This window comes from Psammomys obesus, unplaced genomic scaffold (assembly GCF_907164565.1).
Source record: "Psammomys obesus unplaced genomic scaffold, mPsaObe1.curated_primary_1811, whole genome shotgun sequence".
In the NCBI taxonomy this organism is placed as follows: Eukaryota; Metazoa; Chordata; class Mammalia; order Rodentia; family Muridae; genus Psammomys; species Psammomys obesus.
Genome location: NW_026586816.1, coordinates 6,409,263 through 6,435,312, shown reverse-complemented (window position 1 = coordinate 6,435,312; position 26,050 = coordinate 6,409,263). Strand labels below are relative to the sequence as shown.

The 26,050-nt window shown below is 40.2% G+C and overlaps 1 protein-coding gene across 1 annotated transcript in view; it reads left to right on the top strand.

Moving 5' to 3' along the window:
* The window catches only part of Pcsk2 (proprotein convertase subtilisin/kexin type 2), a 260,339-nt gene that overhangs the window by 29,895 nt on the left and 204,394 nt on the right, over positions 1-26,050 (top strand). The window lies entirely within an intron of this gene.

Sequence of the window (26,050 nt, the reverse complement as noted above, 5' to 3'; positions counted from 1 at the left end):
AGATAGATAGATAGATAGATAGATAGATAGATAGATAGATAGATAGAGTCTTATAATCTTTCTGCTCCCTTCTTTCTTAATGTCAAGACTGAAGAGATGGTGCTGCAGTATGTCCACGAGGGCTGGTTACCCCATGATCAGTAGTTCTCTGCATTGTAACAGTTGTCAATCTCTATAATGGCCTCCATTTGCTGCAAAGAGAACTCAGCAGTCTTCTTAATATTCATGATCTCCATCTTTTACCTCCGATTTTTACCTCACACTTGGATTCCAGGTCATATTTTCTACTCCTCAGACAGCTAAAATTTGTTTTTCCTCCAACCACATGTAAGATCTTAGGCATGAGGAATTCCTCTTTAATATTCCTGCTTCTTTAGAGTAGAAACTTGGACCATCACAGCACATCCCTCTTCTAATCTCCAACTCCCTGTGTACCTATACACTCATCCCACTGGAAATATTCTAATTTTTCTTAGGCCATGTCCAAAAGGCAAAGTAAAACCAAAGTCAACTTTCTGTGTATGCTCTTGAAGGCAGTGTGACCTCTTACTCATGACTCTTAAGGAAGAGACAGTAAGTGGGTAAGGTGTTTGATTTCAGATTTGGACAAGATCCTTTTTGAGGTGAGTAGACCTAGAATTTATTCTTCTGAAACTGATGAACATTTCATCAGTTTTATTTGGGGCTTTAACTAGAAAGTAAAGGCTCCCAAGCAAGTCACCAGATGACAGGCCACAGGTAGTTTTGTTTTGCTTCTTAATATAAGTCTTCTCACATGATCTGAGAATTTTGATTCTGAGAAGCTATTCTATTAATGCCCTTGTAATAAAGACCAAGGGTCTAATGCTGAGTCTCTTGTGGAAGTTACCACTACTACCCAGGTGAAGATCTGTCTTTTATAGCCTTGTGGTTGGCCGTACTAACTAACTGCCCAGGGACACCCTTGGGTAACATTAGATGGAATCGTACTAATGTCATTTATAAATTCAAAGTGGAGACAACTAGGTACGGACCATCCAGGGACACTGTAAAGCTTATTTTCCCTCATATCAACCATGCTCTAGTTTACCTATGATGGCCATTCACTTTTCTTTTACTTCTATAATAATATAGAAGCCCTGCTATTTTTTCTTCTTCAATTCAAAGGCATTGCTCTCCCACATACTAAAAAACACCCAAAAGGAATGAGGCAAAAAACAAAACAACAACAAAAATAAAAATAAAACAAAAAGAGAGAGAGAGATCCTTTTAAGCCTGAATTGAAAACAGAACTGAAGCATAGCTATCTAAAAAGATCAATGTTTAGATCAAGGAGATTATATGGGGCCACTAAACTGAGATTATTCACGTAAGCACTTACTGAAATGATCCCTGCCATGGTGACGCTTGGTGTCATGTTATGTCTACAAAAGGGAATATTGAGATTGGTTGGTAATATAGAAGGAGTTCACATCTTGGTAATTCTACTCATTTGTCCTTCTTCTCAACACTTTACCCATTTCATTAACAGGGGCAGCTGTTCTTTTACATCATGCACTTTAAGTGTCCTAGTAGCCAACTGCCGGGACCTGCTATGGGTAAACATCTGTCCTGCCCACAAAGGCCCACAGAAGTCATCAGGGAATCTAGTCAAGGTTCAATAACCTAAATATTGTCAATAATAAGTTCATTTTAGAAGAAGAAATAGAGCATGAAGTTCTCATACATCTTAAACAACAACAAAAATGTTTTGTTTTTTTCAAGAAAAGTCTATTTACAATGGCTTCATTCCAAAATGTTACATTCCCTAATGCTACATTAAGGCTTTAATGCTTTCTGTGTGATAGTCTTCTGCTCATATAGAGTTAGACATCTGCATAGATCAGAATTGGAAGGCACTATTCTTTCTTTCTTTCTTTCTTTCTTTCTTTCTTTCTTTCTTTCTTTCTTTCTTTCTTTCTTTCATTTATTTATTTTACATCCCAATCATAGTTCCTCCCTTCTTTCCTCCCTCTGCCTCCAATTCTCGTTCCCCTACCCTTAGTAAAGGGAGATCCCCCTCCACCCACCCCAGCACTTTAACTCAAATCAGGACTAAGTGAATCCTCTTCCCCTGTGGCCTAGTGAGGCAGGTCTGCCAGGGAGAAATGATCAAAAAGCATGCAACAAAGTTCTTGTCAGAGACAGGCCCTTGCTCCCCTAAGTAGGGAACCGACACGAAGACCAAGCTGTACATTGGATACATATGTGTAGGGGCCTAGGTTCTGTCCATGCATGGTCCTTGGTTGGTACTTCAGTCTTCTCAAGCTTCTTTGGACCCTGGTTAGTTGACTCTGTTGGTCTTCTTGTGACACTCCTGTCCTCACCAGGGCAGACACTATTCTGAAACAAAAATCATTGGTGAACAATGCAAAAGTAGCAATGTGAAAATTCATCTTGAGGCTTTATAAACCTTAACAAAAATGCAAGCAAGTGCTGTTTGAGCATATCCAGCCTTGGGGTTTGTTCTGGCTAGTTTTATATCAACTGATATAGCTAGAGTCTTCAGAGAGGAGGGTGCCTCTCTGGAGAAAATGCCTCTGTAAGATCAAGCTGCATCAGCTCCTGCCTCCAGGTTCCTGACCTGTTTGACTTCATTTCCTCACATCCTTCAATGATGAACAACGATATGGATGTCTCATCAAAATACGCTCTTTCCTTCCTGAGTTGTTTTGGTCATGGTGTTTTATCACAGTGGTAGCAACCCTAACTAAGACAGAGTTACTAAGCATATGACAACAGATTGCAAAATGAAAGTAAACAATAGAGAAGTAAAAGGTACAAGGGCCGGGGAACCTGAAGAATAGTTGATACAGCCTCTCAGTTCTTGCATAAATGTCACAAACCGTTTCATAAGCCAGAATTTAAGAGTAACTTGTTTCTTCCTTCTCTGAAAATGTCCTCTAGACCATAACCTCTCAAGCTGTGGGCTGCAGCCCAGGTGAGGCTGCGTAAATAAATATGGAAAGTATAAGATAATTAGAACAGAAAAGGTTTCTGACCATGTAACAGCCAAAACTTCATTCAAAATCACATGAACAATGAATCCAATGTGCATCTGGCAGCCTGTGCCTGCACTTTGCCATGTAGCTTCGTGGCAGCCTGGTTCTGACATACATGTGCACTTTGTCATCCCAGAATGCAATGCTGACCAATACTGCCTGACACACAGCATCAGCTACTTTTCTATTGCTGCGCTCAAACACCCTGACCAAGACAACTTATAAAAGAAACCACTGAGTTGACTCACAGTTGGAGTTAGAGGGTGACAGTCCACCAAACTTAGTGGAGGAACAGCACAGAGCTCACATCTTGATCCACAACCGTGAGGCAGAGATAAAGAGAGAGCACAAGTCTTTTGAAACCTCAAAGCTAGCCAAACAGCTCCACCAGCTAGAGGCCAAGCATTCAAATATATTAGCCTGTGGAGGCCAAGCATTCAAAGCGCCACACACATCAGTCCAGATTCAAGCACATTGCACGTTATGAGTGACAGTGCTTTACCATACAAAATTTTCTTCTTGACAGAAATATAGTGGTTTAATGATGGAAAACAAAGACTTTAAGTATTTTCCTCCCAGCATTCCTCAGCATGTATCAAATTAGTATACAATTACATTACATTGTATCATACTGTATAATGTTTGCCTTTAACAAATGCTGTTTGAGCCGATGACTTGAGTCTTAAAAAAAGTCATTGAATTCATTTTGGCTGAAGCAGAATTTCGAATGATTTTTGTAACAGCCCTAAACAGCATTTTGTGCTATGTGTTTATGCAAAGAGGCCAATTATAAAATAAAAGCATCCATCAACTCTGAGAAATATTAAAAATGTTTAATTAGATATTTAGCCAATATGTAATACTTTAAGCAGCAACAAATATATCTATCTCAGTATAGAAATTTTTCTTTCATCTTTACTAAATGCTAAAATTATAGGTGTGCCAAAAACTGTTAAATAAATTTATGAATTATCATTAAGTGTTTATTTTGTGCAGCTATTTTATAAACCTTGATATGTGGACTCATGTAAAAAATTATGAATACAAATGGTTACGAGTTGAAAAGTTAAGGAGTCCTTCCCTATGCCAACAAACCCAAATTATGCATGTTACCTTAGCATCATCTTTCCTGGTCCCTTTACTCACAAGTCTGTGGCTTCTGAGAGGTAACATAAAGCCCAAGGAATTGTGCGCATGCAAAACAATGAGATGATCTAATACAAACTCTTGGGGTTACACTCAGCTAAGCAGCTTTTTTTCTATGAAACCAGGATTAATCACCAACACACACACACACACACACACACACACACACACACACACAAATGTATAGAAGAAAGACAAGCAGCAGATAGTGAGAAAGACAGATGACTGAGGAAGGTTTCTGCTTTTCTCTGGCTTGGCTTTAGGATAGAAATGTCAATAATTTCCAGTCCACTTACTATTTAGTGAAATCTAGAAATGCTAGAAAGGGTTGGGAAGCTAAACCTTTAATACACCCATCAAGAGCAGACATGCATTACCTCAAAAGTATCCTCTACTCCAGGTTTTTCCTCTGAAAAAATACTGGCATACTATTGAATATCATGACTTAAGCTTGTGTGCTGTTTATTTCTGCAATGCCTTTATGTACTATGTACTATGTACTATGAATATACAGTAGACCTTCAACAAGTGGTGGCTGAATGGATGAACTGTTATCAACTCTTAGTTTTTTAATACTTTTTATTTATTATGGTTTATTCACTTTGATCCCAGCTGTAGCTCCTCCCTCATCCCCTCCTAATCTTGCCCTCCCAACCTCTTCTCCTCTATGTCCCTCCCCCAGTCCGCTGATAGGGGAGGTCCTCCTCCCCTTCCATCTGACCTTAGTCTATGTGGTCTCATCAGGACTGGCTGCATTGTCTTCCTCTGTGGCCTGGTAAACTGCTCCCCGCCCCCCAGAGAGGTGATCAAAGAGCAGGCCAATCAGTTCATGACAGAGATAGTCCCTGTCCCCCTTGGAAGCCGCTTGGATAGTGAACTGCCATAGGCTACCTCTGTGCATGGGTTCTAGGTTATTCTCCATGACTTTGGTTGGAGAATCAGTCTCAGAAAAGACCCATATACTCAGATGTTTTGGTTCTGTTGCTCTCCTTGTGGAGCTCCTGTCCCTTCTAGGTCTTTCTGTCTCCTCTTCTTTCATAAGATTCCCTGCACTCTGCCCAAAGTTTGGCTATGAATCTCAGCATCTGCTTTAATACCCTGCTAGGTAGAGTCTTTCAGGGGCCCTCTGTGCTAGGCTCCTGCCCTCTTCCTTGTTTTCTCCCTCTTCCAATGTCTATCCCATTTGCCTTTCTGAATGAGGATTGAGCATCTTGCCCAAGGTCTTCTTTCTTGCTTAGCTTCTTTATATGTCTAATATCCACTGATAAGTGAGTATATACAATGTATGTTGTTCTTCTGGGGTCACTCAGGATGATCTTTTCTAGGTCTCACCATTTGCCTGCAAATTTCATGATTTCCTTGTTTTTAATTGTTGAGCAGTATTCCATTGTGTAAATGTACCACAATTTCTGCATCCATTCCTCCGATGAGGGACACAACTGGGTTGTTTTCAGATTGTGGCTATTATGAATGAAGCTGCTATGAACATGGTTGAGCAAATGTCCTTGTTGTGTACTTAAGCATATTTCATTATATGTTCTGGCTATTAGCTCTCTGTCAGATGTAGGGGTGGTGAAGATCCTTTCCCAGCCTGAAGCCTGTAATTTTGTTCTGATGACAGTGTCCTTTGCTTTATAGAAGGTTTTTCAGTTTCATGAGGTCCCATTTATTCATTGTTGATCTTAGAGCCTGTGATGTTGGTGTTCTGTTCAGGAAGTTGTCTCCTGTGCCAATGAGTTCAAGGCTCTTCCCCACTTATTCTTCTAACAGATTTAGTGTGTCTGCTTTTATGTTAATGTCTTTGATCCACTTGGGCTTTAGTTTTGTACAGGGTGATAAGTATGGATCTATTTGAATTTTTCTACTTGTAGATATCTAGTTAGACCAGCACCAGTTGTTGAAGATGCTATCTATTTTCCATTGTATGGTTTTGGCATCTTTGTCAAAAATCAGGTTTCCATAGATGTGTGGGTTTATTTCTCGGTCTTCTATTAGATTCCATTAATCCACCCTTCTGTTTCTATGCCAAAACCATGCAGTTTTTATTACTGTTGCTCTATAGTACAGCTTGAGATCAGGGATGGAAGATACCTCCAAAAAATCTTTTATTGTAGAGGACTGTTTTAGCAATTCTGGGTTTCTTGTTATTCTATTTGAAGTTGAGAATTTTTCTTTTAAGGTCTGTTGGTAATTTGATGGTAATTGCATTGAATCTGTAGATTGCTTTTGGTAAGATGGCCATTTTTACTGTGTTAATTCTGCCAAGCCATGAACATGGGAGATCTTTCCATCTTCTGATATCTTCCTCTATTTCTTTCTTCAGAGACTGGAAGGTTTTTTTTTTTTTTCATATATATCTTTGACTTGCTTGGTTAGAGTTACACCACAGTACTTTATGTCCTTTGTGGCTATTGTGAAGGGTATTGTTTCCCTAATTTCTTTCTCAGACCATTTGTGTTTTATGTACAGAAGTGCTACTGATTTTTTTTTTATTTAATTTTGTATCCAGCCACTTGGCTAAAGGTATTTATCAGCTGTAGGAGTTCCCTTGTAGAATTTTTGGGGTCAGTCATGTATACTATCATATCATCTACAACTAGTGATACTTTGACTTCTTCCTTTTCAGTTTGAATCCCCTTGATGTCCTTTAATTGTCTTATTTCTCTAGCAAGGACTTCAAGAAATATATTGAAGAGATATGCAGAGAGTGGACCTCATTGCTTTGTCCATGATTTCAGTGGGATTGATTTAAGTTTCTCTCTGTTTAGTTTGATGTTGGCTATAGACTTGCTGTATATTGCCTTTACCATGTTTTGGTAAGTGCCTTGTATCCCTGATCTCTCCATGACTTTAATGAAGGAATTCTGGATTTTATCAAATGCTTTTCAGCATCTAAGGAGATGATCATGTGTATTTTTCTTTCAGTTTGTTGATATGGTGGATCACATTGATGGATTTCGGTATATTGAACCACCCCTGCATACCTGGCATGAAGCCAACTTGGTCATAGTGGATGATATTGTTGATGTGTTCTTGGATTTGGTTCACAAGTATTTTGTTGAGTATTTTTGTGTCAATGTTCATGAGTGAGATTGGCCTGAAATTCTCTTTCTTTGTTGGGTATTTGTGAGGGTTAGGTATCAAGGTGACTGTGGCTTCATAGAATGAATTTGGTAATGATCCTTCTGTTTCTATTTTGTGGAATTGTTTGAAGAGGATTTGTGATAGCTCTTCTTTAAAAGTCTGGTAGAATTCTGTGCTGAAACCATCTATCTGGTCCTGGATTTTTTTTGGATGGGAGACGTTTGATGACAGCTTCTATTTCCTTAGGGGATATAGGACTATTTAATTTATTTACCTGGTATTTTTTAATTTATAATTTATTTTAATTTATTCTTATTTTTTATTTTTTATACTAATTACAGTCTATTCACTTTGTATCCCAGCTGTATCCCCCTCCTTCATTCCCTCCCAATCCCATCCTCTCTCCCTTATCTCCTCCCATGTCCCTCTCCAAATCTACTGAAAGGGAAAGTCCTCCTCCCCTTCCCTCTGGCCCTAGCCTACCAGGTTTCATCAGGACTAGCTTCATTGTCTTTCTCTGTGGCCTGGTAATGCTGATCCTCCCTCAGGAGGAGGTAATCAAAGAGCCAGCCACTGTCTGAAACAATCCCTGTTCCCATTAATAGGGAACCCACTCAGAGACTGAGCTGCCATGGGCTACATCTGTGAAGTGGTTCTAGATTATCTCCATGAATTGTCCTTGGTTAGAGTATCAGTCTTGGAAAAGACCCCTGGACCAGATTTCTTGGTTTCTTTGTTCTCCTTGTGGAACTCCTGTCCCCTCCAGATCTTATTAGAAAAATAATATAGGGTAAACATAGTAAAATAATATAGGATAAACATACTATATGCCTAAAGAAACTAAGCAAGAAGGAGGACCCTGGGTAAGATGATCAATCCTCACTCAGAAAGGCAAAGGAACAGACATTTGAAGAGGGAAAAAACAGGAAACAGGACAGGAGCCTACCACAGAGGGCCTCTGAAAGACTATGCCCTGCAGACTATCAAATTTCTTTTTGAAGGCACTTAATACTATGAACTTTCCTCTTATCACTGCTTTCATTGTGTCCCATAGTTTGGGTATGTTGTGCCTTCATTTTCACTGAATTCTAGGAAGTCTTTAATTGCTTTCTTTATTTCTTCTTCCACCCAGCTGCTATTGAGTAGAAAGTTGTTCAGTTTCCATGTGTGTGTAGGCTTTTTGCTTTTTGTTATTGTTGAGTTCCAGCTTGAGTCCATGGTGGTCTGATGGGATACAAGGGATTGTTTCAATCTTTGTATCTGCTGAGGCTTTCTTTGTGCCTGAATATATAGTCTATTTTGTAGAAGATTTGATGAAGAGCTGAGAAGGTAAATTCTTCGGTGTTTGGGTGAAAGGATCTGTAGATGTCTGTTAGGTGCATTTGATTCATGACATTTGTTAGAGTCATTGTTTCTTTGTTTAATTTCTGTTTTATTGACCTGTCTTTTGTTGAGCATGCTGCAGTCTCCCACTATTAATGTGTGTGGATGTAGGTGTGGTTTAAGTTTTATTACTATTTATTTTACAAATGTGGGTGCCTTTGTTTTGGGGGCATAGATGTTTAGAATTGTGATGTCTTCTTGGTGGAATTTTCCTTTGATGAGTATGAAGTGACTTTTCCATCTCTTTTGATTAATTTTGGTTGAAAGTTTATTTTATTAGATATTAGAATGGCTACTCCTGCTTGCTTCTTAGATCCATTTGCTTGGAAAAGCATCTTCCAGCCCTTTACTCTCAGGTAATCTTTATCTTTGTGTCTTAGGTGTGCTTCTTGCATGTAACAGATTGTTAGGTCTTGTTTACACATCCATTCTGTTAGTCTGTATCTTTTTATTGGAGGATTGAGTCCATTGATGTTGAGAGAGATTAATGACCTATGGCTGTTAGATTTTTTTTATGTTGATGTTGATTGTGGTAGTGTTTGTGTGCTTGGCTACTTTTAGTTTTGCTGTAGTGAGATTATTTATTGCCTGTATTTTCCTGAATGTAGTTAGCTTTCTTGGGTTGTATTTTTCCTTCTAGTGTCTTCTTTAAGGATGGGGTTTTTTTTTGGTAGGTTTTGTTTAAAGTTGAATCTTTTGTTTTCTCCATCTATAATGACTGATAGTTTTGCTGGGTATAGTAGTCTGGGCTAACATCTGTGTCCTCTGAGGGTCTCCATGATCTCTGTCTAGGCCCTTCTGGCTTTCATAGTCTCTGTTGAGAAGTCAGGTATGGTTCTGATGGGTTTGCCATTATATGTTACTTGGCCTTTCTCCCTTGAAGCTTTTATTATTTTTTTTCTTTGTTCTGTATACTTACTATTTTTATTATTATGTGGTGGGAGGATATTCTTTTTTGTCTAATCTATTAGGTGTTATGTAGGCCTCTTGTGTGCTTATAGGGTCTCTCCTTTAAATTGAGGAAATTTTCTTCTATGATTCTGTTGAAAATATTTTCCAGGCCTTGGAGACGGGAATCTTCTTTGTCTTCTATTCCTATTATCCTTAGGTTTTGTCTTTTCATGTTGTCTTGGATTTCTTGGATGGTTTGTATCAGGAATTTTTTAGATTTATCGTTTTTTTTTTTTTTTTTTTTTTGATGGATACATCAATTTCTTCCATTGTATCTTCCACACCTGAGATTCTTTCTTCCATCTCTTGTAGTCTGTTGGTTATGCTTACCTCTGTAGTTCCTGTCTTTTCCCTAATTTCTTCCTCTCCATAATTTCCTCCATTTATGCTTTCTTTAATTTTTCCAATTCTATCTTCAGATCTTGAACTGTTTTGTTGATTTCCTTTACCTGTCTGACTGTATTTTCCTGTTTTTCCTTCAATTCTTTTACCTGTTTGTTTGAACATTCCTTTGTTTCTTTCATTTCTTTCAGTGATTTAATTATTTCCTCTCTGAAGGCCACAAACTGTTTGGCTGCATCTTCCTGTATTTCTTTATGCATTTTATTTGTTTCCTCCATTATCCTCTTCATAAGCATAGATGTAAGGTCATCTTCTTGAATTTCACTTATGATATGGTGTCCAGGGATACTTGCCCCTGCATAACTGGGTTCTGGAGATGCCATATTGCTTTGTCTTTTGTTGATTGTGCTTTTATGCTGGCCTCCACCCATCTGGCTGTCTCAGGTGTTAGTTGTTAGTTTCTGGTGCCTGCCGGAACTTTGGGGTGGGAAGAATTCCCTTGTCAGGAAGATGGTTGTTCCTGAAGTAGGCCTCCTTAGCTTTTTGGGTATAGTCACCAAATGACCAGTACTTCTCAGGAATTGCCACAGCTCACCTCAGGTGAATGGACCTGTGTGCTAACTTAGGTTGTTGGTAGTCAGAGGAGCTCTCCTCTCACCAGGAAAAGTCCTGGAAACAGCTGCCCTGCCACTGGGTTTCTTGCTCTGAATTTATAATGAGCTGCTGCTGCTGAAGCAGGGAGCCCCAGTGTTTTGGTCAGTTTAGATATGGAGGCAGGTTTCACCTTAGAGCAAAGTCTGGGGGCTAATCCTGTGGATCCCAGGCTCTGTAGGCCTGAGGTTGGAGCTCTGTGCCGCAGTACCCAAGCAGTAATCAGTGGGAGGTGAGCACAACACTCATGCGTGCAGCAAAAAGCTATAGCCTGGAGCCTGCAGGAGCCCAGGGACTTTTCCAGGGATTAGCTGGGTGTCCTAAAGTCGGACCTGATATTTTCCCCAACTTGGGGTTTCCTCCCGACAAGGAGACCCAGTTTGTGGTGGTTTGGGGTCCACAGTTCAGTCTGGGATGGTGAGTAGAGCAAACAGGCTCAGGTGAGTGGCTCCGTGCTGGTGACGGGGCACTTGCAGGAACCCGGAAACTTTTCCTTAGAACTTTTCTGAGAGGTGGGGGTGACCTCAGCTGGGTGCCCTGAGGTCAGACCTGATGTTTCCTACACTGTAGGGTTTCTTCCCAAAAAGGAAATCCAGTCTTTGGTGTTTGGGGGCCCGCAGTTCTATCTGGGACAGTGGTCCAGCACACAGGTGGGTCTCTGGGCTAGTGGCTGAGCGCCTGCTGGATCCTGGGACTTTTTCCAGGATACTGTCTGAGTGACCTAAGGTCGGTCCCAATTTCTTCCTCCACTGTGGGGTTTTCTCTCTACCAGAAAACCCAGTCTCTGGTGTTGTGGGACCCATCGTTCAGACTGGGATGGTGATCAGAGCATGCAGACATGTGGCTCTGGGCTGGTGACCAAGCACCTGCTGGGATTCAGAAACTCTTCCAGGGTTTAGCTGCATGACCAGAGAAAGAACCCATTGCTTCCCACACCATGGGGTTTCATCTCACCTAGGAAACACAATCACTGGTGTTTTAAGGCCCAGAGTTCAGTCTGTTGATCACTGTGCAGTCACTGCTTTCCTGCTCATCCTACATAGTATCCTCTTGGTGCAGCCATCTTGGATCTGCCCTATCTCCCTTCTTTCATAAGATTCCCTGTACTCTGCCCAAAGATTAGCTATAAGTCTCAGCATCTGCTTTGATACCCTGCTGGGTAGAGTCTCTCAGAGGCCCTCTGCGATTGGCTCTTGCTCTGTTCCTCTTTTCTCTATCTTCCAATGTCTGTCCAATTTGCCTTTCTGAATGAAAATTGATCATCTTACCCAGGGTCCTCCTTCTTGCTTACCTTCTTTCAGTGTACAGATTTTAGTATGTTTATCCTATATTATATGTCTAATATCCACTTATAAGTGAGTATGTACCATGTGTGTCTTTCTGCTTCTAGAATACCTCACTCAGGATGATCTTTTCTAGTTCCCACCATTTGCCTGCAAATTTCATGATTTTCTTGTTTTTAATTGCTGAGTAGTATTCCATTGTGTAAATGTACCACAATTTCTGTATCCATTCTTCTGTTGAGGGACATCTGGGTTGTTTCCAGATTCTGGCTAATACGAATAAAGCTGCTACGAATGTGGTTGAACAAATGTCCTTGTGTACTTGAGCATGTTTTGGATAGATGCCTAGGAGTGGGATAGAAAAAAAAGGCTCTCAGTTTTAAATTATGAAATAGTCATTCTTCTTTGCTTGTTTTGCTTTTTTTGTCATTATTTTAAAATATATATCTAAGGAGCAGAAGAGTCTAGCGTATCTTTTGATGCATTCGTAATCACCGGTAAAGGAGGCCAGTTGCTATTCCATTTCTTCCAAGCTTACACCTACCAACTCTCATGAGAAAGCATTTTTTACTTTCTAAAATATCATATAGTTTCTTCCTACATATATTAACACTCATGACACAGCCATGGACAAATGTATCTGAAAAGCTTAGGTGGTAACTGAATTTGCAAATGTGATAAATCAAAATCTGGGATGAAACAATAAAAATAAAAATGTATTTTCAACATCATGCTCAAAACAAATATTCTCTGCCAAAAACTTTTCTGCGATTTGTCTAACTTGTTCAGAGCTGCGTCAGCAAAGCTCAAAGTCAAACTTAATCGTGGTCCACAGTCAGCATATCAAAGTCACATAAATTCTCCAAGACCTTGAAAAGCTATTGGACAGATTTATTTAAGACGATGTTTGTTTTACAGCTCTCTCCTATCAAACTTGCACTTCTGAAATAGATTTTTAAAGTAAAATATAGTTGAAAATGAATATAGAACTCACACTACTTTATAAGCAATAGACATTTGTCAAATGGGTGATTTGATAAAACAAACAAACAAAATCAACTTATGCTTTATTTACTAAAAGAAGTTATATTGGCTTAAGATTACAATGTATATTTTATTTTCTAAGCAATCTATTAGAGCATAAAATTATCCTGCAAGACTCATTTTAAAGCCTGTTTTAGTTCTTTTTTTTAACTTCAGAAATTTCTAGAAAGGCTAGAAAGGGTATATGAAGCCTTAGGAGAGGAGAAGAGGAGAAGAGAGGACAGGAGAGGAGAGGAGAATTCTATCAGGCCATTGAAAATGTCCCCCATTTCTCCTACCCCAAGAAACAGGGTGATTTCCTAGCTTCTTTCTCTTCCACATGTCTATCATCCAGTCACATGATCTGATATTTTCTTCTTTTTAAAGATCTGGTTTTGAGCATGTTTGTGACGTTTATCTGGTACTCCAATAATTTGTAAAAGTTCAGTTGATAATAGAATCACTTCAACCATTCACTGCCTTATCGCCAAAGTGAGAGAATTTTTCTGTCTTTTGAAGCAAGGTAGATAGGAGTCATGTGATTTGCTCTTAAAATGCCACTAATAGTAGACCAGACTTTCTTTGTTCATGGGATTTAAACAATAAAATAATTTATTTTGTTTTAAAAGATGGATTTATCATTGCAATTGACACTTGGGTAACAGACAAAATTGAGAATTGTAATTGCTGCGAGTTCTTTCTTAACTTGACTAATTGAATGCAGTAACTTAGCCATAATGCATGAAAATTCTACTCAGCTATGTATAGACTCAGATCAGAGAAAATAAGAGTGGGCTATGAAGGAAGCCATGATAATGACAGAGCCAGGAGATAACAATGCAGCCATAGTTCACACACACCTGAAAAAAGCAAATCTTGGGACCACGATGGTTCGAAGCAAGCAGAGAAATTAATGTGCCTCCTTCCCATAAAAGTTACGTGAAATTTTGTCACAACTGCTAAGCTGTTAGTTCCCAGTTCTTTTCCAAGATCTTGAATTAATTGAGCATCAGTTTTTAAATAAGGACAGGTCATTGTTAAGTACTGAGGTTTGGTCAAAGTCTTGGATTTATATTAATTATGGTATATTATGTATTACTTGTGTTAAAAATTGGAGAAAAGAGGAAACACCATTTCCTTTCACTTCAAATGGAAACCACACCACCAAAGAAAGTCCTCTCTCCCACTTTTGGCCTGGCCAAACTATCCTCTTGGACACTTTACTGAATGTCACATAGAACTTGTGACAGTCTCTCAGACTGGGCACCAAGTGAAAAGAAAACATGTATAGTATTGTATTTAAAAGAATGTTTTCACATTCTTTTAGGCTATTTCCTCTCATAGTTTTGCCTCTAAAATGGTGAGGTTTCCTGTCTTGAAATTCTGCTCAAAAAATATTTAGCAACTTAAACTTTTGTTTTCCAAATATCATCTTTCTCTTCTTTTTATTTATTCTCTTCTCATACAATACATCCCAACAGCAATCCACCCTTCCTCTTCTCCTCCCAGTTGCCTCCACACCTCCCTTCTCCCCCAGATCCACTGTTCCTCAGTTTCCCTTCAGTAAAGAGCAGGCCTCCCAAGGATAGTAACCAAACACAGCATAACAAGTTACAGTAAGACTAGACACAAACGCTTACATAGAGGCTGGAAAAGGCAACCCAGTAGGAGGAGAAGAATCACAAGAGCGAATGAAAGAGTCAAAGTCACCCCATTCCCACTGTTAAAAGTTCCACAAAAACCCCCAAGCTACACACCATAACATAAATGCAGAGAACCTAACACAGACCTAAGCAGGTTCCTTGATTGCCACTTCAGTCTCTGTGAGCCCCTGTGAGTCTTGCTTAGCCGACGCTGTGAGCCATGTTCTCCTGGTGCCCTTGGCCCCACTGTCTCCTAAAATCCTTCTTCCCTCTCTTCTGCAGGATCCTTAAACTCTGTCTAATGTTTGGTTCTAGTTCTCTGCATCTGCTCCCATCAACTGCCAGTTGAAGCCTCTCCAATTACAAATGGGCTAGGCACCGATCTATGAGTAGAGCAGAAGATCATTAGAAATAATTTCATTTTTTTATACCAGTCCTGTTTGGTCCTACCCCAGGTATCTGGGATATTCTGAGTATCTGCAGAAAGGGTGAATATATACGTGTGCCTGTATTTTTACTTATCAGGAGACATAGCTAGGTAGCATAACAGGTGATAAATGATATTTCAACAAGTATAATAGTTCTACTAGCATTTTGTATTTCTATAAAACTTTTACTCTAGACGTTGTTGCCAACTGCTGTCTCTTCAAATGTTCATTTCCTTGCAGCATCAATGGGAGCAATAGTGGTTCATGACTTAACAAAAGTTGCATGGCTTGCAGAGGGCTTTAATCACTACACAGTGTTGCTTTGTCATGGAATCATATGTCATAAACTAATTTTCCCTGCTCCTCTGCACAAAGAGTTAAGAAAAGGAAGATTCCTAAGGAGACTTGGCTGTGCTTTTTCCTTGAAGCTTTACATCATAATTTTACCATTTAGACAAAACAGAGTCTAACAGGGTAAATGGCTTCTGGGGTCACATAGCCATGATTGATGGGAAAGAAATAAAGTCCCACACCCTTCCCAATAGAAGGATGTATTTAAATAAAACAAGAGGTGAGTATAGGTCTGACTCATACGCTTATAGCTCCATAAAACAATGTTCTCATTACTAATTTAACTCTAAATTAAAGGAATTGCCATTCAAATATTAAGATGCACAATAGGTTTGTATAATTTGTGTTAACTGAAGAGGCTGAGATATAGAAGGAACAAGGAAAAGGAAGAGAGGACTGGCAAAGGCGAGTTCTTGCCTCCCTCCTCTGCTGGGTCATTCTGTGTTCCACCATGGCGGAACTGAAAAGTAGGAGAGCTAGCACTCAGTTGGCCTGTTCCCTTGAGCCTCTCACAGCTTCTGGATGGGAGGTTATAGCATTTGAAGATAACACTTCAGATACAAACTATTTCCTGAATACAAGCTGACTTCATCTGCTGTGGGAGCAATGGGACATGACCAGGTTCCAAACTTCCACACTTGCAGAATGTTGTCTCAATATTTATGTCTAAATTCCCCCAAGGAATTTTTGAATGGTTAATTTTAACCATGCATAATTTCTACTTTACATGCTTTAGAATTCAGTCCTTGAGGTGTGATTTCTCGATGGAAAAAGTAAACAAAGATGGTATCTTCACTTAGATTTCCTAGAAACATATTTTGAGAAGTAGAGTCATGTGCAGGAGTTTTCTTGGGGAATGAGGCAGGTAGGGGTCAGCAGAGGGAGAAATTGGCTTTGGAATGTCCTGGTAACGGGTTACCTCAATCAATCCTACAGGAGATTTGGAAGCAGGAATGCTACACAAAGTTGAGGCAAGGAAGCAGGCTTGTATGCTCCTGGGTTGATCAGACTACTGGTATTCCTCAAGGATTCTTGGACTTAGACAAATCGTGTCCTGGCGCCAAAGGCAATTTAGAGTTAGCAGCTAGGTCTGGACGGTCTTCTGCAGCTGGGGATGAGGGGTGGCTCTGCAACATAAGCTGGGAACACTTCACAGTGCCCACCACAGCTGGCACACCCAGTTAGCTCACGTTGTCTTCCGAAAAGGAAAGAAACTCACATTTGACTCAGAAATATTCTTCAAGTGATCCTAGAGGTCAGAAATGCATAGAACACTCACCTTTTCTTTAGGAAGCATGCTCGGATCCACTGCGGTCCCTGGCTTTCTACTCTTCTCCACTCCCTTCCCACTGTTTTCACATGTGACAGGTCAGAGGAGGCTTAGTAATGTCCTTAGGGTGATCTAGGGCGGGTAGGCCCATCTAGCACCACAAAGAAAGAAAGTATGCTTTCCAGTGTCAAGTTGTCCCTAACATCTCCTTACCTCAGCCCCTGCTACTTCCCTCCAGATCTCACTTTAAATTCAAGGGGAAAGCCTGAATCTGTGGATAATGAGCTTGACCACATTTTGAGCCCAGATGCTGAAGCTGTGAGAGGCAAGCGGAGCAGCTCCTGGCTTCACCTTCCATCTGGCAGCCAAATTCATTTTCTAAGATACCATGTCAAAAGTCCAGCAAGTGTTTATAAGTGATGTACTTTCAGGGTGACTTGACAACATTCAAAGAAGAAAATGATGGGAGAGGTGAGGGATGGGGAGGAGAAATCAAAAAGAGATGCCTATATCTATACCCATATTAGTGGAAAAGCTCTTTTGCCTAAATCCACTAGTTTTATTTTACAACAGGGAACGACTTCTAGTCACTCCTCTGGACATTGCAGATGTGCCTGGCTTCCTGCCTCAGGGCTCAGTTATTGGTACTATAATTAACTATTTGTACGGTACTGGGGAGAAGGATTTACTACAGCTTCAGAAAGGCAGGGGAAAACTGCCAGTGAGTAAGCTTGGTTATTTCCCTAGACGTGAGCACATTTTTAAATGATGGCTGCTATTCTTGCTGCTATCCTTCATAAAGAAGGGGCAGGGATGCTCTAGAGCATGCTGTGAGCAAACCCAGACAACTCTCAGCAGCAGGAAGCTTCGTCTGAAGGAATCTGAGTGCAGAGCAGAGAGCTTAAGCTTGCCTCAAGCTCACTGTGCATCCTAGCTTACTCTCAACTCTATCCTTCTGCCTCAGTTTCCCAAGTGCTGGAACTACAGGAGTGTGTTAGTATGCTTGGACCCCATGTATCATCTTTCTAAGTCACAGAATAAACTTCCAGAAATGAGCTAGCAAACTTTCACAATTTCCTGAGAAAATAATAAATGAATATAGAGCAATTTTTTTTGTGATTTGCCTTAACTGAGTCTCTCTCAGTACATCACCAAGACACAAAAAGGAATATCTTTGTACACCTAAAGAATCCCTATTAGATGTGTTGAAAGAGGGTCTCTTGAGAATACTTATTAAACTCTCCTTGTAACTCCTTTATCTAGATGCTGGTTAATGAACCAAGTATTGATTGAACCCTACCTACATGCTGGGCACTGCTCTGGATACTGAGATTCAATAATGAATAAAATAAAGCCCTTTTTCCCACAAAGCTTGTGTACTAATGAGGACAAAAGGGAAAGGCATAAGACTCCATGACTGATGGTTTAAAAAAAAAAAGAAAAGAAAAGAAAAAAAGGAGAAGTATTACAAGAATAAATAGAACAGAGAGGGAGGAAGAGAACACACCATGGGTGAGGGGAGAGGTGCTCCTGGTTTATACAAACCATCTAGGGTTAGCTACCATGGTAAGATTGCATTTAAAGTAGAGTCAACAGAGAAAAGAGGAGACCCCTGTGTCTATGTGGAGATAGAGCACCCAGGCAGAAGAATCAGCAAGAAAAGACCTAGAATCCAGTAGCACACAGTGTGTTCTAGAAACAGCAAGGCATGCTCTAGGAATGGCAGGATGGCTACAAAGAAATGAGTCCAGGAAGAGGGAAGAGATGCAATCTGAGAGGAGAAGGGGGCAAGATTTGGGGCACGCAGGTCAGGAACTCTAGAACTGTAAGACCTGGAGTCTCACTGCTCAGGAGCTCAGGATCACCCTTCCCAGGAACTCTCACAGACCACAGCTCGATGCAAAAGCAAGAGGTTTTATTGCTATCGAGATAGAGTCACCCCTCCAAAGATAGGAGACGACCCGAACATGCAAAGCACAGGGTTTTTATACCTGAAAATGAGGTCACTTTTGCTCTATAGTTTACAGCTGGTTGTTTCTCAGAACAGTTCACTCCGCCCTTCAAGAGCTCTCTGCACCTGGCTTCAATTCAAATAACCAGTTGTTCTTCCTCATTCCCAGGTGGCCCCTCAGAACAACTCTAAAGCAGGCAGGCAAAGAAAGGTAATAAAGTGGGGCAGAGGAAGAGGTGACCCAGGCAAACTAAGGACAATGTTTTAGGGCAGAAAGAAGGGAGGCATAAGTATGGTAGAAGTGGAGAGTTGGTATGAAACAAGTCAAACTTAGGGATAGGCTGTGGAGAGGGTCTCAAAATTTTCTGATGCCTTTGTTGATGGAACAAAGAAAGAAAGAGGATGAGAAGGCAACAAGACCGCAGAGCTGGTGACCGGCTCTACCACAGAGTGGAAATAGTGCTCAGGTGAGAAAGACAGGCAGGAGCAGGTTAATGGGCAATAACTAGGCAATGTGAGCTTAGTATCAAGCATGTTAACCTCTATCAAGCACATAAGTGCACGAATAGAGATTTAACATGAACAAATGGCCGCAGGGATGTTGAAGAGATGTCAAAGTTGAGGCATCAACTGGGAATCACCCAGCTATTGGCAGAATAAGACTCCAAGAGAATAGTGTTGAAATTACCTAAGACATTTTGGTAGATAGACCAGAGAAGATGACTAAGAATGAGACCTAGGAAATCACAAAACCTAGGATCCTAAGGAAGATGACTGGGGACCAGCAGAAGAGGCAACAACATGATAAACCATATAACCCCAGAGATCAGAATTCAAAGATCAAGCCAGTCATTACTTTCTAAGGCACCCACATTTTTCAGAGTAAACTAGCCTTGCCTACAATTATTTCTTAATGGAGATGTCAATATTATTTCACTTTCCACTCTCATCTGTTTTTCAATTATCTTCAAGGAATACTGAAGTCCATGATATGTCAATAAACTTATGAAATAAATTTGGTGACATGAATTTGGCTTCAACTAGACACTGCCATTCCTGGGCTGGACAGTGAACATTAAGACAAGGAACCAGGTTTGATTCAGAAGGATGATGATCAAGCTCTTAGAATTTCAAGGCCAGAGCTGAGGAGATTGTTCAGTCAGTGTCTACCATACAAGCATGAGGACCCACAATGGATCGGTAGAACTCATGTGAAAATAACTGGGGATGGTAATTTCTGCTTACAGTCTGAGCACTGGAGAGGTGAACACACAAGGGTCCCTGAGCTTACTGACTGCCTGAGCTAATGGTGAACCTCAGGTCAATTAGAGGTTGTCTTCAGAAACAAGGTGGATGACAAGTAAGGAATTACTCTTCAGGTTGTCCTCTGACTTCAACACACTTACATACATACACAAACATACAAACACCAAAGAGGGAGGACTCATATGCATAGCCTCACACACAGAATTCAAGTGGAACAAAGAAATACCTCACTTAGGAGACCTGGCTCCACAGACACATGACTAAGTTACCAAGAAGGAACCTCCCTTTGATGTTGTGAGGAAACTGTCCTCACATGCTTTTTTTAGTTTTAAGAAACTAAAAAAGCCAAAGAGAAGATGAATGTTGCTAGAAGAAACAGGGAAAAAGAGTTAACTTCCAGCTAAGGAAAATAGAAATCCAGCTTCTACTGATGAGAATGCTCAACACCACATTTTCTTGGATTCCAGAAAAACAAGGTTCCTAAAATAATATCTTTGTTAAGATGCAAAACCCTAACTAGAAAGTGATTTCTCACTGGAGAACACATGTTATTCAGTACTTAGCTGAAGGTAACTGTAAATAATTCTCACTGGTAACATAAGTAAGAATATAAAAGTCCATCTCACTATTAAATTCTCTAAAATAATATTTTGTGAGACAAAGATAGGTTTGAATTTGTGATTCCTCAGAAAGTATTTTTTTTAAGTCTTCAGAACTCCCATCCACTGTTTTCAAGTTGCTTTGGCCCATGACATTTTGGGAAATCACATTTTCCATCTTTAAAGGAGCTTGATGCTCTAAATCCAAATCACGAGAATTTTTTAAAGTGAGTGGAATTGAATCTTACCATTTTGAGGCACATGCAGTGGGTTCAGGAGAGGATAAGCTGATGAAGCCAGGTCTGGAAATGAGTAAACAGCAGATAGACAAGTATATTCATGTTGGAATAACAGCCCCACTGCTGGAGTTTATCTAATTGGTTTGTCATTATGTACATTGAAAAGCTTGAGTTTTCCATCTTCTCTCTGGCAAGTATGTCCCATTTAGCATTAAAAAAAAATATTGCCTGAGATAAAACAGCTAAGACAAAACAATTTTCCATTTTCCATTCCCTGAAAGAGAAGAACAACCCATCTTCAAGTATTAAAGAATTTCTTAATGGGTGTTACTTGTAAGGACACCTCAGAGAATCCACATGAGAAAGCCTATGAGAGAATGAAAGTAGAGCAAAGCAATCAAAACCTACTGTGAGGAGATGAACCCAAGTAAGTGTCTGTCTGGAAGAAAAGGACGAATAGGGGGAGGTTGTTCTAGGCTCCAGTGTTACTTCTTTTTTAAATTTTTTAAATTAATTACACTTTATTCACTTTGTATCCCCCTGTGGTTCCCCCTCCCTCCTCCCGTCCCAATCCACCCTCTGCACGCATGCCCCTCTCCAAGTCCACTGATAGGGGAGGACTTCTTTTCTTTCCTTCTGATCCTAGTCAATAAGGTCTCATGAGGAGTGGCTGCATTGTCTTCTTCTGTGGCCTGGTAATGCTGCTCCCCCCTCAGGGGGAGGTGATCAAAGAGCAGGCCAATCAGTTCAGGTCAGAGACAGTCCCTGTTCCTATTACTATGGAACCCACTTGGATACTGAACTGCCATGGGCTACATCTGTGCAGGGTCTTAGGTTATCTCCATGCATGGTCCTTGGTTGGAATATCAGTCTCAGGAAAGACCCCTGTGCTCAGATTTTTTGGTTCTGTTGCTCTCCTTGTGGAGCTCCTGTCCTCTTTAGATCTTACTGTTTCCCACTTCTTTCATAAGATTCCATGCACTCTGCCCAACAGTTGGACATAAGTCTCAGCCTCTGCTTTGATTGTCTGTAAGGCAGAGCCTTTTAGTAGCCTCTGTGGGAGGCTACTAACTTGTTTCATGTTTTCTTCTTCTTCTTGTTTCCAACCTTTTTGCCTTTTGGGATGGGGATTGAGCATTGTAGTCAGAGTCCTCCCTCTTGATTAGTTTCTTTAGGTGTACAGATTTTAGTAGGTTTATCCTATATTATATGTCTATATGAGTGAGTATATACCATGTGCATCTTTCTACTTCTGGGATAGCTCACTCAGGATGATCTTTTCCAGTTCCCACCATTTACCTGCAAATTTCATGATTTCCTTGTTTGTTTGTTTGTTTGTTTGTTTGTTTTTCTGAGTAATATTCTATTGTGTAGATGTACCACAAATTCTGTATCCATTCCTCAGTTGAGGGGTATCTGGGTTGTTTCCAGCTTCTGATTATTACAAATAAAGCTGCTACAAACATGGTTGCGCAAATGTCCTTATTGTGTACTTGAGACTCTTTTGGGTATATGCCTAGGAATAGTATGGCTGGATCTTTAGGAAGCAGTATTCCTAGTTGTCTGAGAATGCACCAGATTGATTTCCAGAGTGGTTGTACAAGTTTACATTCCCACCAGCAGTGGAGGAGGGTTCCCCTTTCTCCACAACCTCTCCAGCATGAGTTGTCACTTGAGTTTTTGATCTTAGCCATTCTGATGGGTGTAAAGTGAAATCTCAGGGTTGTTTTGATTTGCATTTCCCTGATGACTAATGACATTGATCATTTCTTTAAGTGTTTCTCTGCCATTCGATACTCCTCTATCGAGAATTCTCTGTTTAACTCTGTTCCCCATTCTTTAATTGGATTACTTGATTTGTTGCTTTTCAACTTCTTTAGTTCTTTATATATACTGGATATTAGTCCTCTATAGTCATATATAGGTTGGCAAAGATTCTTTCCCAATCTGTAGGCAGTCATTTTGTTCTGACAACAGTGTCCTTTGCTTTACAGAAGCTTTTCAGTTTCATGAGGTTTATTGATTGTTGCTTTTAGAGCTTGTGCTGTTGGTGTTCTGTTCAAGAAGTTGTCTCCTGTGCCAGTGAGTTCAAGGCTCTTCCCCACTTTTTCTTCTGACCTATTTAATGTGTCTGATTTTATGTTGAGGTCTTTGATCCACTTGACATAAAGTACCTTGGTGTGGCCCTAAACAAGCAAGTCAAAGACTTGCATGAAAAACATTTCAAGTCTCTGAGGAAAGAATTAGAAGATATCAGAAGATGGAAAGATCTCCCATGCCCATGGATTGGCAGCATTAACATAGTAAAAATGTCCATCTTACCAAAAGCAATCTACAGATTCAATGCAATTCCCATCAAATTACCAACACAATTCTTTACAGGCATTGAAAGAAAAATTCTCAACTTCATATGGAATAACAAGAAACCTAGAACTGCTAGAACAATCCTGTACAATAAAATATCTTCTGGAGGTATCCCCATCCCTGATCTCAAGCTGTACTATAGAGCAACAGTAATAAAAACTGCATGGTACTAGTATATAAACAGAATGATGGATCAATGGAACCGAATAGAAGACCCAGAAATAAACCCACACACCTATGAACACCTGATTTTTGAGAAAGATGCCAAAACCATACAATGGAAAAAAGAAAGCATCTTCAACAAATGTGGTGATCTAACTGGATGTCTACATGTAGAAAAATGCAAATAGATCCATACTTATCACCCTGATGCTGCTTCTAACACAGATTGTAAGGCTGTTGTTTCTTTAAACAAGCCCTGTTAACTCACACACCCAGATCCTATCTCTGTCCTATGAAGAGTGTGAACCAACAGGCCTCTAAGCTTCCCCTTAGGTCTTTAATGCTTTGATGCCATGAAGGACCTGAAGCTTCTCCAACTGGTTAAAGCCAAAGCTGAGACAGAAGATGAGATAGTCTTACCAGATCCTTCCTTTGTGTATCTTTATTCCCAACTGAGGAATGCAGATTTTCCTCAAACTAATACACTAACATGCTTGGAAGACCTGCCATTATATATTAATACCCTTGTTTTTTAGGAGAGAATTTCAAACCTGAGCTTAGTATAGGCCCAGATGTCCATTTCTTGTCCCAAGGGTGAAACAAAGGTTATTCATGTATTCAAATAAAATAACTGTTCAGCTGAGGTTTATAAGATTTTATTTGGTATGGTGAGTAGGTAGGAATGGAGTTTCCTTAACTAAAAACTACCTGAGCACTGGTGAGGTGGCTCAGCTGATAAAGGCACTTGGCAATGAAGCTTGATATCCAAGCTTCCTCCTGGACTTCTCATGATGGAAGGAGAGGAACAACTCCCACAATTGCTTTTTTACCGCATCATGGCACACACACATACCCACACAGAGTGTGTAGGTTACAGAATAGGTGTAAACAAATGCAAACCAAAACATCTTCTCAAAAAGAAAACCTTAAAATTATTTCCAAGTGTTATAAAGCTTGCTTATGACAAGTTTAAGTATGTAGCCTGGGCTACATAGTGAGTTCCAAGCTAGCCTTATATATGATTAGAACTAGAGATAGCAGCACATACCTTTAATCCCAGCATGAAGAAGGTTGATGCAGGAGGATTGCCACAAGATTAAATCCAGCCTGACATGAAAACCTACTTCTATAGAAGCTACCTAAAGTACACACATAAACACATATAAAAAGAGTTTCAATAAAGTTACCTTGTAATGGGGTGACAATAGCTCTACTAAACATAAGAGGCTAACAAATACAAAGTTCAATGCCAAGAATTTTTTTCTCTTGGAGTTGTTATCCAGTAAGTTTCCATACCCCCCCTCAAACACTGCAGACGGTTTCCAATGCTCAACCGCCCCTCCAGAACTTGATAGTAAGGCCTATATCTGAACATATGATTGAGTCATAGAACACAAGGAAATCAAGCTGGTACTCACCTGAAAGCCTCATTATTATTGGCTAGCTTCCGTGGTGCTAGAAGGTGCAACACATGCTTAAAGAGGAGAAAAGTAACCACAAGACCTACCCAAAGGTGACCCTGTAGCCTACATTGTTGACTAGCTTGGGGAGACATGGCCACTAGTGCAATAGTTGCACTATTGCCTAAGAGTAACCCAGAAATTTATGGCTGGATAGAAAACCTACTCCACAAGTTGAAAATCCTATCTAGCACCAATATCAGGGCCAAAAACCTGACGCTAGAGAGATCAAAGGCCCTAGGGGAGAACCTATTGCAACTATTCTGCTAACTGGAAATAGAATTAAACTGACTCTTAATGACTTACTGTCATGCTTACAGATTAGCGCACCTCTGAACCCTCTCAGAGAAGCTGCTTTTTGTAGCAAATGGAGATTACCACAGACACCTACAAGGAGTAAAGAAACAAATAATAAAAACTATGGAATGCTCAGCATGAAACAAGACCTCTATAATCTACTCACTCCTCCCACAGCTCAGGAATCATTGAAGAAGAGGGATAGAGGTGGTGGATAACGACAAGAAAACTGTTTTTCTGGACAGAGCATGGAAGCTGCATATATGAATTCACAGCAGTTATGACAGTATGAAAGAAGCCTGCACAAGTTCAACCCAGACAAAGTCCCAGCATGGAAAGGGGAGGAAACATAGCATCATCTCCTAGCCTGCCTAAGGCAGTTGACTCCTGCTAGAAGATGATGGATGGGTTTTCTTTAAGGGTCCAGCTCCTAGTGGACTGGCCCTGAGCCAGCGGAAGCCACACATACGAGTGTGCATGAGCAGCACAACCGGCCTTAGTATGTGTGTGTGAGTGTGTGTATGCTAAAAGGTGGGAGAGTAGAGAAGAGTGGTGAATCTGGGTGAAGTGGAGGAAAGAAGTGATGTGATCATAAAACAAAATACACTGAACAAAATTCTCAAAGAACTAATAAAATAAGAATATTTGAAACTTTTTTCTTTGGTTTGTTGTTGTTTGAGACATACTGCTGTGCAGCCTTGGCTGTTGTGGACCTTATTCTATAAACCAGGCTGGCCTCAAACTCAGGAACCTGCCTGCCTCTGCCTAACAAGTGCTGGGATTAAAGACATGTATCACCACTGCCTGTCAAAACTAATTAATTAAATTAAATAAATCTCCAAAGGGAAAGTGCAGAAATAAACAGGGAAAAAAATAAAGAAAAAAGAATACACAAGTAGACAAAAGAAAAACTTCCTTAAAACAACCACAGAGCCACCTTCTATCTTTGTGCTCAGTCCAGGTTCTGCCTTCTGGAGCCACTGATTTTATATTCTGCCTGAATAACCTTGCACCCTTTGAAAATTGATATCATACATCCTGGACCTTCCTAGAGCAAACATTCTTTGGTTCTTCCTGGTGTCTTGATTGACCTGGGTGCCTGTTTCCCAAGCATTCCAAGGTCTACTTCTCTTTGGA